Source organism: Mesoplodon mirus (assembly GCF_964341445.2).
Source record: "Mesoplodon mirus genome assembly, chromosome: 11".
NCBI lineage: Eukaryota > Metazoa > Chordata > Mammalia > Artiodactyla > Ziphiidae > Mesoplodon > Mesoplodon mirus.
Window position 1 is genome coordinate 77577147 of NC_138987.1, and position 20317 is coordinate 77597463.

General features: G+C 39.4%; 1 pseudogene across 1 annotated transcript; it reads right to left on the minus strand.

Moving 5' to 3' along the window:
* Positions 1-9738: 9738 nt before the first annotated feature.
* On the minus strand, positions 9739-12067 carry LOC309812435 (polyadenylate-binding protein 4-like; annotated as a pseudogene). The gene has a single exon. The product of its transcript is annotated as a polyadenylate-binding protein 4-like (transcript).
* Positions 12068-20317: the final 8250 nt, after the last annotated feature.

Genomic DNA, 20317 nt, shown 5'->3' on the forward strand with positions numbered 1-20317 from the left:
CTCCATCTCAATGCCAAGACCCAGCTCCACTAAATGACCAGCAAGCTACCGTGGTGGACACCCTATGCCAAACAACTAGCAAGACAGGATCACAACCCCACCCATTAGCAGAGAGGCTGCCTAAAATCATAATAAGGTCACAAACACCCAAAAACAAACCACTGGACATGGTCCGGCCCACAAGAAAGAAAAGATCCAGTCTCATCCATCAGAACACAGGCACTACTCCCCTCTACCAGGAAGGCTACACAACCCACTGGACCAACCATAGTCACTGGGAGCAGACACCAAAAACAATGGGAACCACGAAACTGCAGCCTGTGAAAAGGAGACCCCAAACACAGTAAGTTAAGCAAAATGAGAAGACAGAGAAACACACAGCAGATGAAGGAGGAAGGTAAAAAGCCACCAGACCAAACAAATGAAGAGGAAATAGGCAGTCTAAATGAAAAAGAATTCAGAATAATGATAGTAAAGATGATCCAAAATCTTGGAAATAGAATGGAGAAAATACAAGAAACATTTAACATGGATCTAGAAGAGCTAAAGAGCAAACAAACAGAGATGAACAACACAATAAATGAAATAAAAAATTCTCTAGAAGGAATCAATAGCAGAATCACTGAGGCAGAAGAACGGATAAGTGACCTGGAAGATAAAATAGTGGAAATAACTATTGCAGAGAAGAATAAAGAAAAAAGAATGAAAAGAATTGAGGACAGTCTCAGAGACCTCTGGGACAACACTAAATGCACCAAGATTCGAATTATAGGGGTCCTAGAAGAAGAAGAGAAAAAGAAAGGGACTGAGAAAATATTTGAAGAGATTATAGTTGAAAACTTCCCTAATATGGCAAAGGAAATAGTCAGTCAAGTCCAGGAAGCACAGAGAGTCCCATACAGGATAAATACAAGGATAAACATGCCAAGACACATATTAATCAAACTATCAAAAATTAAATACAAAGAAAAAATATTAAAAGCAGCAAGGGAAAAACAACAAATAACATACAAGGGAATCCCCATAAGGTTAACAGCTGATCTTTCAGCAGAAACTGCAAGCCAGAAGGGTGTGGCAGGACATATTTAAAGTGATGAAAGGGAAAAACCTACAACCACGATTACTCTACCCAGCAAGGACATCATTCAGATTCAACGGAGAAATTAAAACCTTTACAGACAAGCAAAAGCTAAGAGAATTCAGCACCACAAAACCAGTTTTACAACAAATGCTAAAGGAACTTCTCTAGGCAGGAAACACAAGAGAAGGAAAAGACCTACAATAAGAAACACAAAACAATCAAGAAAATGGGAAAAGGAACATACATATCGCTAATTACCTGAAAGGTAAATGGATTAAATGCTCCAACCAAAAGACACAGACAGGATGAATGGATCCAAAAACAAGACTCGTATACATGCTTTCAACAAGAGACCCACTTCAGACCTAGGGACACATACAGACTGAAAGTGAGGGGATGGAAAAAGATATTCCTTGCAAATGGAAACCAAAAGAAAGCTTTAGTAGCAATTCTCATGTCAGACAAAATAGGCTTTAAAGCAAAGACTATTACAAGAGACAAAGAAGGACACTACATAATGATCAAGGGATCAATCCAAGAAGAAGATATAACAATTGTAAATATTTATGCACCCAACATAGGAGCACCTCAACACATAAGGCAAATTCTAACAGCCATAAAAGGGGAAATCGACAGTAACACATTCATAGTAGGGGACTTTAACACCCCACTTCCACCAATGGACAGGTCATCCAAAATGAAAATAAATAAGGAAACACAAGCTTTAAATGATACATTAAACAAGACAGACTTAATTGATATTTATAGGACATTCCATCCAAAAAGAACAGAATACATTTTCTTCTCAAATGCTCATGGAACATTCTCCAGGATAGATCATATCTTGGGTCACAAATCAAGCCTTGGTAAATTTAAGACAATTGAAATTGTATCCAGTATCTTTTACGACTACAGTGCTATGAGACTAGATATCAATTACAGGAAAAAAATCTGTAAAAAATACAAACACATGGCGGCTAAACAATACACTACTTAATAACAAGGAGATCACTGAAGAAATCAAAGAGGAAATGAAAAAATACCTAGAAACAAATGACAATGAAAACACGATGACCCAAAACCTATGGGATGCAGCAAAAGCAGTTCTAAGAGGGAAGTTCATAGCAATACAATCCTACCTCATGAAACAAGAAAAAACTCAAATAAACAAACTAACCTTACACCTAAAACAATTAGAGAAAGAAAAGCAAAAAGATCCCAAAGTTAGAAGAAGGAACGAATCATAAAGATCAGATCAGAAATAAATGAAGAAGAAATGAAGGAAACAATAGCAAAGATCAATAAAACTAAAAGCTGTTTCTTTGAGAAGGTGAACAAAATTGCTAAGATTTTTGTTCTAATTCTGTGAAGAATGCCATTGGTAGTTTGATAGGGATTACACTGAATCTGTAGATTGCTGTGGGAAGTTTAGTCATTTTCACAATATTGAGTCTTCCAATCCAAGAACATGGTATATTTCTTCATCTGTTATGCCATCTTGGATTTCTTTCATCAGTGTTTTATAATTTTCTAAGTACATGTCTTTCGCCTCCTTAGGCAGGTTTATTCCTAGGTATTTTATTCTTTTTGTTGCAGTGGTAAATGGGAGTGTTTCCTTAATTTCTCTTTCTCATTTTTTGATGTTGGTGTATAGGAATGCCAGAGATTTCTGTGCATTACTTTTGTATCCTGCAACCTTACCAAATTCATTGATTAGTTCTCGTAGTTTTCTGGTGGCATCTTTAGGATTTTCTATATATAGTATCATGTCATCGTCAAACAGTGACAGTTTTACTTCTTCTTTTCCAATTTGTATTCCTTTTATTTCTTTTTCTTCTATGATTGCCATGGCTGGGCCTTCCAAAACTATGTTGAATAAGAGTGCAAGAGTGGACATCCTTGTTATGTTCCTGATCATAGTGGAAATGCTTTCAGTTTTTCACCATTTAGTATGATGCTTTCTGTGGGTTTTTATATATGGCCATTATTGTTGAGGTATGTTCCCTCTATGCCCATTTTCTGGAGAGTTTTTTTTTTTTTTTTTTTGCGATAAGTGGGCCTCTCACTGTTGTGGCCTTTCCTGTTGCGGAGCACAGGCTCCAGAAGCGCAGGCTTAGCGGCCATGGCTCAAGGGCCCAGCCACTCCACGGCATGTGGGATCTTTCCAGACCGGGGCACGAACCCGTGTCCCCTGCATCGGCAGGCGGACTCTCAACCACTGCACCACCAGGGAAGCCCTTCTGGAGAGTTTATCATAAACTGGTGTTGAATTTTGTCAAAAGCTTTTTCTGCATATACTGAGATGATTATATGTTTTTTATTCCTTAATTTGTTAATGTGGTGTATCACATTGATTGTTTTGCATACATTGAAGAAGACTTGCATCCCTGGGATAAATCCCTTTTGATCAAGGTGTATGATCCTTTTAATGTGCTATTGAATTCTGTTTGCTAGTGTTTTGTTCAGCATTTTTACATCTATGTTCATCAGTGATATTGGTCTTTAATTTTCTTTGTTTGTGATATCTTTGTCTGGTTTTGGTATCAGGGTGATGGTGGCTTCATAGAATGAATTTTGGAGTGTTTCTCCCTCTGCAATTTTTTGGAAGACTTTGAGAAGGATCAGTGTTAGCTCTTCTCTAAATAATTGATAGAATTCACCTGTGAAGCCATGTGGTCCTGGACTTTTGTTTGTTTGAAGATTTTAAATTATGGTTTCAATTTCATTACTTGTGATAGGTCTATTTATATTTTCTAATTCCTCCTGGTTCAGTCTTGGAAAATTGTACCTTTCCAGAATTTGTGCATTTCTTCATGGTTGCCCATTTTATTGGCATATAGTTGTTGATAGTAGTCTTTTATAATCCTTTGTATTTCTGCAGTGTCAGTTGTGATTTCTCCTTTTTCATTTCCAATTTTATTGATTTGCATCCTCTCCCTTTTTTTCTTGATGAGTCTGGCTAAGGGTTTATCCATTTTGTTTATCTTCTCAAAGAACCAGCTTTTAGTTTTATTGATCTTTGCTATTGTTTTCTTCATTTCTGTTTCATTTATTTCTGTTCTGATCTTTATGATTTGTTTCCTTCTACTGACTTTGGGTTTTCTTTGTTCTTCTTTTTCTAGCTGTTTTAAGTGTAGGGTTAGATTGTTTATTTGATATTTTTCTTGTTTCTTGGGGTGAGATTGAATTGCTACAAACTTCCCTCTTTCAACCGTTTTTGCTGTGTCCCATAGATTTTGGTTCGTCATGTTTTCATTGTCATTTTTTTCTATATATTTTTAAATTTCTTCTTTGATTTCTTCAGTGATCTCTCGGTTATTTAGTAGCACAGTGTTTAGCTTCCATGTATTTGTGTTTTTTACAGTTTTTTCCTGTAATTGATTTCCAATCTCATAGTGTTGTGTCAGAAAAGATGCTTGATACAATTTCAATTTTCTTAAATTTACCAAGGCTTGATTTGTGACCCAGGATGTGATCTATCCTACAGAATGTTCCATGTGCATTTGAGAAGAAAGTGTATTCTGTCACTTTCTGGTGAAATGTTCTATACATATCAATTAGATCTCTCTGGTCTATTGTGTCATATAAATCTTGTGTTTCCTTATTTCTTTTCTGTTTGGCTGATCTGTCCATTGGTGTAAGTGGAGTGTTAAAATCCCCTACTATTATTGTGTCACTGTTGATTTCTCCTTTCATGGTTGTTAGCATTTGCCTTATGTATTGAGGTGCTCCTATGTTGAGTGCATAGACATTTATAATTGTTATATCTTCTTCTTGGATTGATCGTTTGATCATTATGCAATGTCCCTCCTTATCTCTTGTAACAGTCTTTATTTTAAAGTCTATTTTATCTGATACAAGTATGGCAATTCCACCTTCATTTTTCCATCACTTCACTTTCAGTCTGTATGTGTCCCTAGGTCTGAAGTTGGTCTCTTGTAGACAGCATATATATAGGTCATGTTTTTGTATCCATTCAATCAGTCTGAGTCTTTTGGCTGGGGCATTTAATCCACTTACATTCAAGGTTATTATCGATATATGTATTCCTATTATCATTTTCTTATATTGTTTTGGGTTTGTTTTTGTCGGTCTTTTTCTTCTCTTGTGTTTCCTGATTAGAGAAGTTTCTTTAGCCTTCTTTCATAAGGCTGGTTATGTGGTGCTGAGTTCTCTTAGATTTTGTTTGTCTGAAAACCTTTTGAGTTCTCCACCGAATCTGAATGAGTTCCTTGCTGGGTAGAGTAATCTTGGTTGTAGGTTTTTCTCTTTCATCACTTTAAGTATATCCTGCCACTCCCTTCTTGCCTGCAGAGCTTCCACTGAAAAATCAGCTGATAACGTCAATGGGGATCCCTTTGTATGTTATTTGTTGTTTTTCACTTGCTGCTTTTAATATATTTTTTGAATATAATTTTTGTTAGTTTCATTAATATGTGTCTTGGTGTGTTTTTCCTAAGGTGTATCCTGTATGGGACCTCAGTTCTTCCTGGAGTTGGGTGACTATTTCCTCTCCCATGTTAGGGAATTTTTTGGCTATAATCTCTTCAAATATTTTCTCAGTCTCTTTCTTTTTCTCTTCTTCTTCTGGGACACCTGTAATTCATAAGTTGCTGCATTTAGTGTTGTCCCAGAGGTCTCTGAGATTGTCTTCAATTATTTTTATTCTTTTTTCTTTTTTCCACTCCTTGGCAGTTATTTCCACCATTTTGTCTTCCAGATCACTTATTCCTTCTTCTGCCTCAGTCATTCTGTTCTGATTCCTTCTAGTGTATTTTTCATTTTAGTTATTGTGTTATTCATCTCTGTTTGTTTGTTTAGTTCTTCTAGATCATTGTTAAACATTTCTTATATTTTCTCAATCTGTGCTTCCATTTTATATCTGATATTTTGGATCATCTTTACTATCATTAGTCTGAATTCTTTTTCAGGTTGATTGCCTATTTCCTCTTCATTTATTTGGTCTTGTAGGTTTTTATCTTGCTCCTTCATCTGTGACATATTATTTTGCCATCCCCCCCACCTCTTTCTTTTATGAGTGGGATTGTGTTCCTGGTTAACTGGTTGTTTGGTCTGAGGCTCCCAACACTGGAGTTTGTATGCTATTGGGTAGATCTGGGTCTTGGTGCTGAGATGGGGAACTCTGTGAGACCTCACTCTGCTGAATATGCCCTGTGGTCTGAGGTTCTCTGTTTGTCCAGTTGTTCAGACTTGGAGCTTTCACTGCAGGAGCTTCTGCCCAACCCCAGGTTCGTGAATCAAGATCCCACAAGCCACGTGGGGCAGCAAAAAAAAAAAAAAAAAAAAAGAGAAAATAACAAATTTAAAAATAAAATTATACTAGGAAACTAACAGATATGTTAGAAAGAATGTAAAAATAAAAATATAGGTGAATCAACAACTGGAAGTACATCAGTACCATAGTATTAAAAAAGAGGACAAGAAAAAGAAAAAGAAAGGGCAAGGGAAAAGCAAAAAAAATAAAAAGGGCATGGGGGAGTGTGAAAGGATTTGGATGTGGAGAGTGGGGCCTAAGTAAGGGGGAGGTTTGGGTGGTGGGCAGGGCCAATGCTCAGGACCCACAGGGCTGGAAAAGGCCCTGGGGGCTGTGTGGTTGGGGCTTAGGCTCAAGGAACAGAAGAGACCCAGGCCTGCCCCCCACCCCTGGTCTCAGAGTGCAGGGGACCTCACCTGGGAGCCTAGCAGGCTTCCTGGGCTCAAGTGGGTGGGGTAAACTCCCTCTTCTCCTCCTTCTCCTCTGGTCTGTGGTCTGGGAGGGCCCCTCCTGCCTGCCTCTGCTGATCTCCCCAGCCTCAGGGGTGCCCAAATTGTCTGGCCTCCACTTCTCCTCCCTCCTTGGTCCCCCTGGGTCCTACTAGTTTACTCTGGGGTTCCTCCCATCTCCTTGGGGGTCAAAGTCCCCCACCAGCGGTCAGCAGGTGCCCTAGTTGTGGGGAGATGTTAACTCTGTGTCTTCCCACACTGGCATCTTGACTCCTCCCCTTGATAATTTGTTTTTAATTACCATTTCTCTGATAACTAATAGAGAACTTTTTATTTACTAAGGGCATTCATATAACTTCTGATGGGACTTGTTCATTTAAATCATTTGCTAGTTTATTAAATTGTTCATTTTTTGTTGTTGATTCATAGTTTATTATACCTAGTGGGTATAATCCTTTGTTAGATGTACACAATGACTATGTTTTTGTGTACATGATGTACTACGTACACAATGACTATGTTTTCCAACCTATGGCTCACTTATTATTTTCTTCATGGTGTTTTTTGATGAGAAAAATTTAATTTTGTTGAGATCCAATTTTAAATTTTTTCTTTATATTTAGCACTTTTGTGTCTTGTTTAAGAAACATTATGATGGAGAAGATATGTCATGATGTTTTCTTCTAAGAGCTTTATGGTTTTGTGTTTTACATTTATTTCTATGATATATCATGATTTAATTTTTGTGGAAGGAGTGAGATAAGGGTCAAAATTCATTTTGTTCTGTAGGGATATCTAGCATCATTTATGGTTCACTGAACTTCTTCAATATTTGGGATAATGTCTTTAATACATTTTGAAAAATTCTCAGCCACTATCTTTACAAATATTTCTCCTATCCCTTTCTCACTCTCCTGTCCTTCTGGAACTCCAATTACACATATGCTAGATTGTTTGTTATTGTCTCAAATATCTCAGGTGCTCTGCTTCTTTTCCCCCTTTTGTGTTTCAGTTTAGAAACTTTCTACCGACCTGTCTTAATGTTTGTTCATTCTTTCCTCTACTGTGTCCATGCTATAAAGCATATGTAGTGAATTCTTCTAATATTGTATTTCTTATTTCTAACATTTAAATTTCTTTTTTATAGTTTCCATGTTTGCTGAAATTATTCATCTCTTCACATTCACTTTACTCTCTTTCCCCTAGAGCCTTTGGTATTTTTTTTTTTACAGTCTTTTAAAAATCCTGGTCTGGCGATACTATAGCCTCCTTTTTTGCTTCTATTGACTGTTTCCTCTTTTAATCACAGGCCACATTTCTTGCTTCTTTTTGTGTCCCATAATTTTAAATTTTATGTCAGACAGTTTGTGTAATAGAATAGTGGAGGCTGAGGTAAATAATATTTACCTCCATAGAAATCATGGTCCTTCTTGTATCATACTGCTAATTGAAGAACTGAGTCAATATGATCTGTGGTTAATCTGAGTCTAGGTTTTCTTGAAACTTTAGTTTAATTCAGTTTATCACTAGTTTCACATGTTTTGAGAATAGGATCAGGACTTTTCTCTTGCAGACTTTGGATGTAAGCTCTCATGAAATTCCAGTATTATCCTTGTGCTTTACATCCAAACAGCCAGCTTTCCAAACTGTAGGAAATGCCTCCCCGCTTTAGAGCCTGGGTGTCAACTCTCTATATTCCTGGGGAGTTTGCTTTGATCTTCAGGCCTGCCCTAGGTTTTCTGTGCCCAGGGAGATCTCATTCTTCTGGAAATGCTTGTGAGGTGTTGTACTTGGCTGTCCTGCCTGACTTTCACTCCCTGCCATTTGAAAGTCTGGAGTGCCTGGAGGAGGGAAGGAGTTTCTGCCAGCTCTCCTACTCCACATGGAATATCTTCAATTGATGTTTCTCAGCTGTCTCTTCTTTCCCAACAACCAGGCAAAGAACTGGGGAGTATATATAGATGCTAAATGTTCATTAAAATATTAACTGATTTCTCCTGTTCTCATGGACTGCAGACTGTAATGGTAAGCTGCCTGTTCCATCACCTCTTAACGAGGAGGGTCTTGTCACCTTCCCTGTGACCAGGGCCCCATTTCCTCCAGACCCACAGGAATGTTGTTGTTTGCCCATGTGAACTCCTAAGCTTCTCCTGTTCCTGTTGCTTATGAGGACACCTCCATACCTCACAGAGGAGGTCACATACCCATGCCTACTGACCACTTTCTGTCACCCTCATGAGAGAGCTTGCCCTCATGGCAGATGCACTGCCTCCCTTCCCAGCCCCACCCACCCAACTCCTGGGATGCATCTGCTTTTCCTTACTGGGCCCATCCTGCTGACTGAGCAGACCTAGGCAGTCATGCTCCAAAAACATGAAAACTTTTGCATAAATACTTTTTGGGAACCTTGCACGTATTTTCTATGACATTAGTTTGACTCACAAAACAATGGAAATTTAGAGGTAGTTGAAATCTTAGAAATCACGTAACCTGATGTTTTAAATGCTGAGCCAAAGTCTTTTAAATTAAATGCAAAAAACAGTTGTATCATATAGTTGGGCAGCCTATTAATATTGTCAGGAATAAAAAAAACAGGTCAATACTCAGCATCTGTCATGAAAAAAATTAATTGAAAAACAAGCAGAATTTAAATTTTGAAGTAACCAAAATAATGGAAAATATCTGTTTCATGGTATATATATTATGAATAAAGTCACACTTTCTTGACATTTCTCAAAATGTCCTTTCCTTTCTGATGGATCTTCATATTAGATTAATAAATTATTCTTATGTATATTTTAGTTAACTGAATTAAAACTCTCATTTAAAGATCCATTAAAATTTTTCAAATGTAGATTAAAAAAAAAGGCAGCACTGCCTATTTAGTGGCACCAGAATTTTAGGTTTTTTTTTTTTTTTTTTTTTTAATGGAGATTTTTTCTTTATTGAGAAACTTAAGACTTGGGTACATCAAATAAAACCAGTTTCTGGGGGGGAAAAATCAAAACTCACAATAGAAAAAAAAAAGTTAACACTGTTTGGGCCATATCAGAACCCAGAGAATATATTCTTTTAATTGAAAAATTCTAGGTGCTTCATAATTGACCTTTTGATACAAAATGACCTATTAAATTTGCAATTTGTGGTTCTTGGTGTTGAGGTCCATAGGACAAGCTAGGACATCTTCAAACCTTGAGCTGAATTCCATGAGGGGTTATTTGGCTTTTGAATCGGTTTGTCCTTGTCTAAGAGGTAGCAGCAGCAACAGCGCCCACCTTCTGGGCAGCTTCTTTCTTGGCATGATGAGCCTGCAGGACTGCCACAGCTTCATCCACCTTGGAGCGGAGAGACTCGGGGGACTCCAGCATGTGCAGCAGCTCCGAGTTGTCAATCTCCAGCAGCATACCCGTAATCTTCCCAGCCAGGTTTGAGTGCATCATCTGGATGAGCGGGAACAAACGTTCACCCAGCATCTGTTTCTGTTCCTGCGGGGGTGCTGCGGCCAGCATGGAGGTGGTCAGCGTCTCCTGCCCCTGCACGTGGACCGCAGGCTGGGGTGCCTGCAGGGGCTGGATGGCGGGGTGAGGGCTGCGGACACTGGAGGTGTACTTGTAAGGTGCAACAGCCCGAGGAGCAGCGGCAGCAACAGCGGCACGAGGCGCTAGGCTCTGCGCAGCTGTGGGAACACCGACTCTCTGAGCGGTAGTAGGGAGGCCACGAGAGGCCGGAGCATTACCAGTTGGAGCCAGATGGCGAAGAGCTGGACGAGGCCCAGACTGGCGTATAGCACTTGGCATTCCTTGGAAGCCTTGAGGTCTCCCACCTTGCTGCCAGCGTGGATTAGGCCTCATCTGTGCTAACTGGTTAGGTGTGTAATATGGAGGTCTTCCCTGAGCCTGTGGAACTGCTGGCACAAAGTAGCCCCCAGCTGCAGGCTGGAACTGATTTAAGATGGCATTGGCGGGGAGCGCTCTCATCCCGGCCACCCGCTGCATATACTGGTTGGTCAGGTGAGCCTTTCTCTCTTCTTTTCTCTGGGCCAGGGCGACATACAGTGGCTTGGAGCCCACGATGCGTCCGTTCATCTCCGTGACTGCTTTGGTTGCCTCTTCAGGGGATGAGAAGCAGACAAAGCCAAACCCTTTGCTTCTCCCATCCTCCAGCATCACCTTAGCACTGGTGATTGATCCAAAAGGAGAAAACTCTTTCCTTAACTTCTCATCATTAATGGTGTCATCCAAGTTCTTAATGTAGGGTTCACCCCCTGATACCGACTAATTCTCTCCTGTTTCAGCTGTTCAAATTTTCACTTTAACTCGGCCTGCCTTTCCACTTTCTTCTGTGCACGGCAGACAAAAATGACTTTCCCACTGATTTCTTTTCCATTCATCTCCTCCACGGCCTTATTGGCATCCTCGTGTTTTTCGTAACTCACAAAGCCAAAGCCTTTGGATTTCCCACTGGGATCTCTCATCACCTTGACACTTAGAGTCTTACCAAACTGGCTGAATAGCTCTTTCAGACTCTCATCATCCACCTCTTCCCCGAAGTTTTTGATACAAACATTGGTAAATTCCTTAGCTTTGGCTCCAAGCTCAGCTTCCCGCTCTTTTCGAGACTTGAATCTGCCCACAGACACTTTGCGGTCATTGAGGAGCATGCCATTCATCTTCTCGATGGCCTTGTCGGCAGCCTCCTGGGTCTCGAAGTGGACAAAGGCATAACCCTTAGAGCCGTTCTCATCACACACCACCTTGCAGGACAGAATGTTTCCAAAAGCAGAAAAAGTATCATAAAGTGCCTTGTTATCTATAGATTTGTCCAGGTTCTTGATGAAGACATTTCCCACGCCAGATTTTCTCAAAGAGGGATCCCTCTGAGACCACATGATTCGGATTGGCTTTCCCTTAATCACATCAAAGTTCATGGTATCCAAGGCCCGCTCAGCGTCAGCCGGCTGCTGGAAGTTGACGTAGGCATAACCCAGGGAGCGGCTGGTGATCATGTTGCGGCAGACCCGGATGGACAGCACAGGCCCCGCAGGACTGAACTTTTCGTACAGCATGGCCTCGGTGACGTCCGAGTGCAGGTCACCCACGTACAGGGAGGCCATGGGGTAGCTGCTGGCCGCAGCGTTCATCTCCCCAGCCCCCAGTACCCCGAGCCCCGCCAGGAGGACTTCTTAGGGGGGGCCACACAGGACAAAAGGGGCTCCGCTCTGAGCCACGGCCCACAGGTGGCAGTGAAGCTCAGAGAAGCTGGAGTCGGCTCCGAGGGCCGGAGAGGAGTGCGGGGACGGCTCCGACGAGACTGCCCAACCACAGACAAAAGGCTCTCAAAAACAATATGGCCCTCCCTGGGAGTTTGTTAATTTTCATCTGTCCTGGTCTGGAAGCTCCCAATTTCAAAAAATGAAAACAATGAAAACAGGGACTGTCCTCCAAATTACAAAAATTCTTCCCGAGGCAACCCAGTGGTGCCCACGGCGGCCTCCGGAACGTGCGTTTCTCTATAAATATAGGCCTCGGGCTCCCGGCGGTTTAAGATTACAGCAACCCGGGGAAGAGGGAAACCAAATATTTGTCGGTGCCAACGCGGCAAGCCCCGCGCGGCCGGAGCGCGCAACCGCCTCCCACGCCGGGCCGGTGAAGGGCAGCGCGGACACGTGGAGCGCGGAGGCCGGCGCGCGGGGGGCGAGGGCGGCGGGCGCGGGGCTGCCACGCGGCGCGGCGGCGCGGCGGGCTGAGGCGCGTGGACGCGGGCGCGCGAGCGGCTCACTACCGGACCGACGGACGGGGACCGACGAACGCCCAGGTGCGGCGGCGACGGCGGCGTCGGGCAGGCCGGAAGCGTGCAAAAGTGACTTCCCCGCGGGTTCTCCGAGGAGGATTCGCAATTTTTTTTTTTCTTTCTTTCTTTCTTTTTTTAAGATTTTAAAGCGTTTTCGGTTTTTTTTTTTTTTTTTTATCTTTTTCTTTTTTTTCCCTTCAGGCTGCTAGCCCCGAAAGCGGCGGAGGCTGCGGCGACCCGGGGCGGAGAGAGCAGAATTTTAGGTTTTTAAGAAACACTGTGGGGGAATGTCAGGGGGTTGTCTAGTAAGGTTATTAATAATTAATAATTATTAAGAACCTTTAATTTTTAAATAAAATTACCATCTGACTTTATTATCATTTCATAAAAGAAAGGACATCCTAACAGCAACAAAATAGAACCTACATAATTTAAAACTACTTAGCTTTAGTTTTATGAAAAACATTATACTGTCTTCCTTTATTTTCCATGTGGCCATAGGTCAGTAAAAACTGTCATGGACCAGCAGCAATCCACAATGTTCCTCCAACTTTATTTGGAAGTCATTGAGGGAAGCCAACCCTCTCATTTTATAGATCAGAAAGTGGTCATGCGGCAAATTTCAATGTTTTCCCAAGGTTATCAGCTATTTCAATGTTCTTTTTACTACTTTGCTAGATTAGGTTTCTGATAACATAAATGCCTTCCCTGTCAATGGTAACATCGGCAACTATTAGATTCAGGCTCAGTTAGCCATCTCTCTTCCCCAGTGACTCTGAAGCACGAGAGATTCACACTCACAGAAAATATATCAGAATGGATCCCACATATTGTTTATAACATTCCTCAAGAAATAAATATGGAACTTCATTTTTACTGAGATTCTTATTTGATTAAAATTTTAATTTCATATTAATAGATAGGATTTAAATTTTTTACTCATAATAGAAACTAACAGAAGGTCCCTCTTTAAATTCCTCATATCTCAAGCATCTATAAGTTTATAGAGAGCATCTCTTTTTATCTTTTTAAGTTTACAGTCACTTTAAGTTTTTCCTTTCTTTCTTTGACTATCCAATTCTCTGTATTCTCAGTTATTCTAATAATTTCTATCCCACATATTATTTCTACCATTGCTAATTCTGTCTACTTTTCCCCCATTCCAATCCATTCATGTTTTCTATTAGTTTGGGATTTGCTCTTTAGTACTAAAGTGAATAAATTATCTTTTTCTGGCATGTGAATGATCAGAATGTATTACTTATTTTTATATCTCTCATCAACTAGTCCAACTTCTTCAATTGTAAGAAATTCTAGTCATTTGAAATTTGACTGGAACATGGAAAAAGGAGTCATGAAATTATATGTATCATTCTAGATAAAAATAAGAGGACAAAAAATTTGTAATAGATCAATTTAAGCCATAAATATGTTTGCCCAGTCAGAAAGGACACTCATAAAACTGGCATTTGTCATCAAAATAAAAGATTATTCCCATATATTTTAATGATGAAATTCTGACCCTAAAACGATACAGTGCTAAGTAGGTGGTCAATGACAAGTAACCATTCTTATTCTCTTTATCCAGATTTCAGAGTGCAACAGAGAGGAGGGTAGTATTGGGGCACCTTTGAGTTAAGGGTGGAAGGAAAACAGAGGGCACATATAGAATACCTAGAATTATTGACTAATTTTTATTTCTATAAAATAAAGAATACTATCAAATAGTTTTTATTGAGCAATAATGAACTGTTTCTCAAATTGTGCTGGAGCCTTATAAAGCAAATAATGGGCTCGACTGCTCCTTTAGTCAACTGAAAACAATATTTTGAGACATCTCAAGAAAGCTACCAAGTACTTGGCTCTTAATGGCTTGACAATTTTGAAATCCATTTCTAATTAAAATGTATGATTTTGATCAGTTTTATTGCTAGCTCAAAATCATAAAAAATAATGATTTCTTGATATTTTGGTTACTGATATATGACTTTCAGAAAATGATTATTCTTATATATCATTTCTAAAATGGCATAATTTCAGAGACTTTAATCAAATCCAGGGATCATTTAGTCAAATGAGAAAAACCTGGCCCAAAGGAGCTTTGTGTCTTTCTCCAGGACACGTGACTGAAAATAGGTGGAACAAATACTCTATTCCTTGATTCAGGGTCATTTTCAGGTGTCCAAAGGGAAATGTGGCCTTGGAATGCTGACATTTAAGACAAGAGATGAGACAGGTTCTAGTACAGTTTAAATATTCAGAGCCAATTGGCATTATGTAATCTCACATGTTTGAATGCCTTTATGTTTTTTAAACCAATTTTTTTCAAGAACAGATTTCTTGAGACTGTTCCCATTGTAATTTTATTTTAATTAATAAAAATTTTCATTTATATATATATATATATATATATTTTTTTTTTTTTTGTGGTACACGGGCCTCTCACTGCTGTGGCCTCTCCCGTTGTGGAGCACAGGCCCCGGATGCACAGTCTCAGCGGCCATGGCTCACGGGCCCAGCCGCTCTGCAGCATATGGGATCCTCCTGGACTAGGGCACGAACCCATGTCCGTTGCATCGGCAGGTGGACTCTCAACCACTGCGCCACCAGGGAAGCCCCTATTTATATATTTTAAAATAAAAATTGTGTAATTCAAGGTGTACAACATGATGCTTCAATACACATATGCATAGTGAAATGGATTTTATAGTCAAGCCAATTAACATATCCCCTTACATAGTTATCATTTTTGTGTTTGATGAGTACCCATGAAATTTACTCTCAGATATTTCCCATTTTTAAATTAAATAAAAAAGAAAGAGGGAAAGAAAGAAGGAAGAAGATAGGAAGAAGTTAATTACAATCATTCTACGTAACATAGTTAATAATTTTATGCAAATCAACAAATATTCCTAGAAAGTTACTATAATTATGTTTAATAAACACAGACATTGGACAAAGAAGTCATGGTAAATGATTGCTGTGAAATCCTGAATATATTCCACTCAATATTTCACATGGAGCTATCGAGCTTTCACCTGGAAGTAAACGCTGTAAACTGGAGTGAATGTGTGTAAACTTGATCTCATCCAACCTCCTCTGCAGCTGTTTTTAAAGCTAGGGTAATAAACACCTTAGTTTCATAAGGATCTGTCATATAGGCAAAGAACGGTCTCTCTGGAGCCATCTGTGTTGGTGACAGAGGGCATGTCTCATAAAGAGGAGACCAGGACCAATGTACATTCCCACTAATAGTGTAGGAGGGCTCCTTTTTCTCCACACCCTCTCCAGCGTTTATTGTTTGTAGACTTCTTGATGATGACCATTTTGACTGGTGTGAGGTGATACCTCATTGTAGTTTATTTATTTATTTATGGCTGCGTTGGGTCTTCATTGCTGCGTGTGGGCTTCCTAGTTGCGGTGAGTGGGGGTTACTTTTTGTTGTGGTGTGCGGGCTTCTCATTTCAGTGGAGCACGGACTCTAGGCACGTGGGCTTCAGGAGTTGTGGCACGAGGGCTCAGTAGTTGTGACTTGCGGGCTCTAGAGCACAGGCTCAGTAGTTGTGGATCACGGGCTTAGTTGCTCCGTGGCATGTGGGATCATCCTGGACCAGAGATTGAACCCGTGTTTCCTGCATTGTCAGGCAGATTCTTAACCACTGCGCCACCAGGGAAGTCCCTCATTGTAGTTTTGATTTGCATTTCTCTAATAATTAGCAATGTTGAGCAAGTTTTCATGTGTTTGTTGGCCATCTGAATGTCTTCTTTGGAGAAATGTCTGTTTAGATCTTCTGCCCATATTTTGATTAGGTTGTTTGTTTTTCGATATTAAGGTGGATGAGCTGTTTGTATATTTTGGAAATTAATCCCTTGTTGGTTGCATTGTTTGCAAATAATTTCTCCCATTCTGTGGGTTGTCTTTCATTTTGTTTATGGTTTCCTTTGCTGTGCAAAAGCTTGTAAGTTTGATTAGGTCTCATTTGTTTACACTTGTTTTTATTTCCATTACTCTAGGAGACAGATCCAAAAAAATATTGCTGTGATTTATGTCAAAGAGTGTTCTACCTATGTTATCCTCTAGGAGTTTTATAGTATACAGTCTTACATTTAGGTATGGAGGTTCCTTAAAAACTAAAAATAGAGTTACCATATGATCCAGTGATCCCATTCTTGGGCATATATTCAGAGAAAACTATAATTTGAAAAGATACATGTACCCCAATGTTCACAGCAACACTATTTACAAAACACAAGACACGGAAGCAACCTAAGTGTCCATTGGCAGATGAATGGATAAAGAAGATGTGGTATATATACACAATGGAATATTGCTCAGACATAAAAAAGAATGAAATAATGCCATTTGCAGCAACATGGATGGACCTAGAGATTATCATATTAAGTGAAGTAAGTCAGACAGAGAAAAACAAATATCATATGATATCACTTATATGTGGAATCTAAAAAAATGATACAAATGAACTTATTTATAAAACAGAAATAGACTCACAGACAAAGAAAACAAATGATTACAATGGTTACCAAAGGGGAAAGGGGTGTAAATTAGGAGTTTGGGATTAAAATACATACACTCCTATATATAAAATAGATAACCAACAAGGACCGACTGTATAGCACAGGGGACTATATTCAATATCTTGTAATAACCTATAATGGAAAATAATTTTAAAAAGAATATATATATGTATATATATATATATATATATATATATATATACACACACACATATATCTGAAGCACTTTGCTGTACACTGGTAACTATCACAACATTGTAAATCAACTGTATTTCAATAAAAATAAAAAACAAAAAAATACAAAAATAAAATTAATTAAAAAAGGAAGAAACCAGAAGCAGTAATTACTTAGGCATGTATAGGACTCTCTCGGCCACCAAGAAACCCACCCTGAAGAAGAAGTTGCTAGTTGGGATGAATGGGAAAACCAGGAAAAACAAGCCCACCAAAACTTCCCTGTGCTTCAATCTCTGAAACACACAATAATGGAGAACAAATTAATCTGGGTTTAATTCCACTTCCATCAGCACTTAACTATCTTTTTCATTTTTAACTTCTCATTGAAGGAATGAATAAATTAGACCAATGTAAACCTTTTGATCAGTGTGCGGAATTCATCAGAGAAAGCCCTCAGGCTAAAACCTCTGGCTGGTGGAAATATTTGCATGTACCCCTGACACACATTTGCCACCCAGAATATCTGCTATTTGCCTAACATGATCAGTGACCATTATTCCTTATTCTGGGCTGGACTTACAGCCATCCTGCTTCTTGGTCTGGCTCCTTTTAGAGTTCCTATGCCCCCAGGCAACTCATTCCAGGGAGCAAAGCAGCTGGATAGGATCAAGCTCACTAAGGCATCATGGAGAATTATAGTCCTCTCAGAAACAGAACATATTAAAAGCAAAACAAAAAAAGAAAAGAAAAAAAAATCCCACACAAAACCCATCAGGAGAGGCAAAGCTTAGCATGAAGTAAATTAAATGCAAATGGTGAAATGTGGGGCACCAATGAGGGAGATCATTTGAGCTGAGGTGTTTTTAGCATCTTTCAAAATAAGCCAGTAAGCAAATATTTATTCCATGAAATTTTTTGGAATCAAAATTCATTACAGTAAATCATTAAACTGACAGAACACATTTCTCTTACATTGTATACATTAATTTGTAAAGATTTTTGTCACTTATAGTTAACATAAAATATTTCTATTTATTACGAATAATATGTTGTAATGGGCACTGTAAAAGCTAGTATGTATTTCCAAATAGACGTATTTGAAGGAAAGCCTATTTAAAACACACCTAAATGTATTGGATGGTATTACTTTTTTCTTTTTAAAAAAAGTTTAAGGGGAAAACCAAGTAGAACTTTCCATGTTACAGTTTAAAATTTTTTCTTATAAACATTTTAAATAGCCTATTACTTTTAATAATTGTGAAAGACTAAACAGAAGAATTTCAAAAACATAAATAAAATTCCCTAATACAAACTACTAATACTTTAAGTAGACAAAGTAAAAGATTTCAAACATATTGAGACATTTGTCACCTGGATTTTATTAAAATCTTTGTTTTGCTGACTACAATATATTGAATAATAAAATTTCTAAGAGTAATTCCATATGAACAAATGTGATTTGGACAATTTCCTTTAAAAGTAAGGGAACGTAAGTAATGATCTCATTTTTTACCTAGAGTAACTATATCCTTTAGAATTAAAAGCTGAAAGAAGAAGAAGAAAAAATTTTGCATAACAAGCCTTCAATTCAAATGGATGCAATAATGTTATATTTTCTATGACCCACTTAAATTGAAGGAATAAAACAGGTGAGAAGTAACAAGTTCATTATATTTAAAAACTGCAAGCTATCTTTGTAATTTAGATTTTTCTTTCAGTTTACAGAGTATATTTCAGTCCAAGAATTTAAAGACTATAGAATTTTTAAAAGAACAAACACCCTCATAAGAATTCTGTAACATGAAGGCAAATATTTTTTTAACGTCTTTATTGGAGTATATTTGCTTTACAATGGTGCAAATATTTCTTGACAAAGCTGAAAATAAATCCCAGAGAATGAGCATCATGTCAAGCATTGCTCACGAACTCTGAGCCTATTATTGATGTTCTCTTTTTATAGGTGTACTTTTATTTTTCAGAGATAGTTGACTTTTTTGGACACTTTTCAAAAACTGCAATACTTTTACAAAAGTATTCATGTGTCTTCCCAGAAAGATTTGTAAAGAGAATGTAATACCCCTTATTAATCAATCCTAAGCATGAAGGCAAGGGCAGGGGTTAAGAGAATTCTGACCAGGTCACCATCCAGGTCCCTGGATGTGTTTTACCCAGTGAGGCGCCTCCCCACCTCATTGCGGTTAATGGAGATCAGCCCTCACTGCGGATCTGAAAGAGGCATCGCCTTCACTCCCCCAGTGTCACCCCTTGCTGCCTGACCGAAGGCCCTTCCCCACTGTGGTGTCATATGTTTTTGGCCTTTACTCAGCAGAAGCCCGAGCTGGGGAGCCAGTAGGTTGGGAGGAGCCGGTGTCCGGGGAGCACAGAGGCGCCCTCGGCCTCCTCCCTCCCCAGTCCCGGAACCCCTGCAGCAGGCGGTCCGGAGAGCTGCCGCCGCTGCTGGAGCTGCAGAGATGGGGCTGCAGGCTCCAGGCACGGCCTTTATTCCCTTCCTGGCCCTCAGCCCAGTTGTGATTACGTATTTATCTGTGTGCTTAGTGTCTTTAATTAATGTCTCCACCAGACTCTAAGCTCCATGTGCTCAGTTGTGTTCAGTGGCCCGTGGTTTGTGCTCAGCTCAGTGACTGGCACTTAGTGTTTAGAAATATTTGTTGAATAAATCAATAAATGAACAAATGTTCCATGTGAGAGAGAAAACTGGGTGTGAGAGGGCAGAGGATAGAAAGGGCTTCCTGGTGGAGGAGACAATCTGGATTTGAAAAATGAGTGAATGCTCACAAAGCAGAAAACGTTGAGGAAAGGTCAAGACAAGGGTCTTTCCAGGCAGAAGGTACAGAAGGTAGAAGAGAGATAGGTGTCGAATGCCACACAGTGTATTTAAGAGGCATTCTGTACCTCTGAGTGTAAAGTGCAGGACGAGATTGATGGGAAATAAGACTAAACGAGTGGGCAGGAGAAAGATCGTGGGGGTTTCTATGGCCTTTTGTGAGC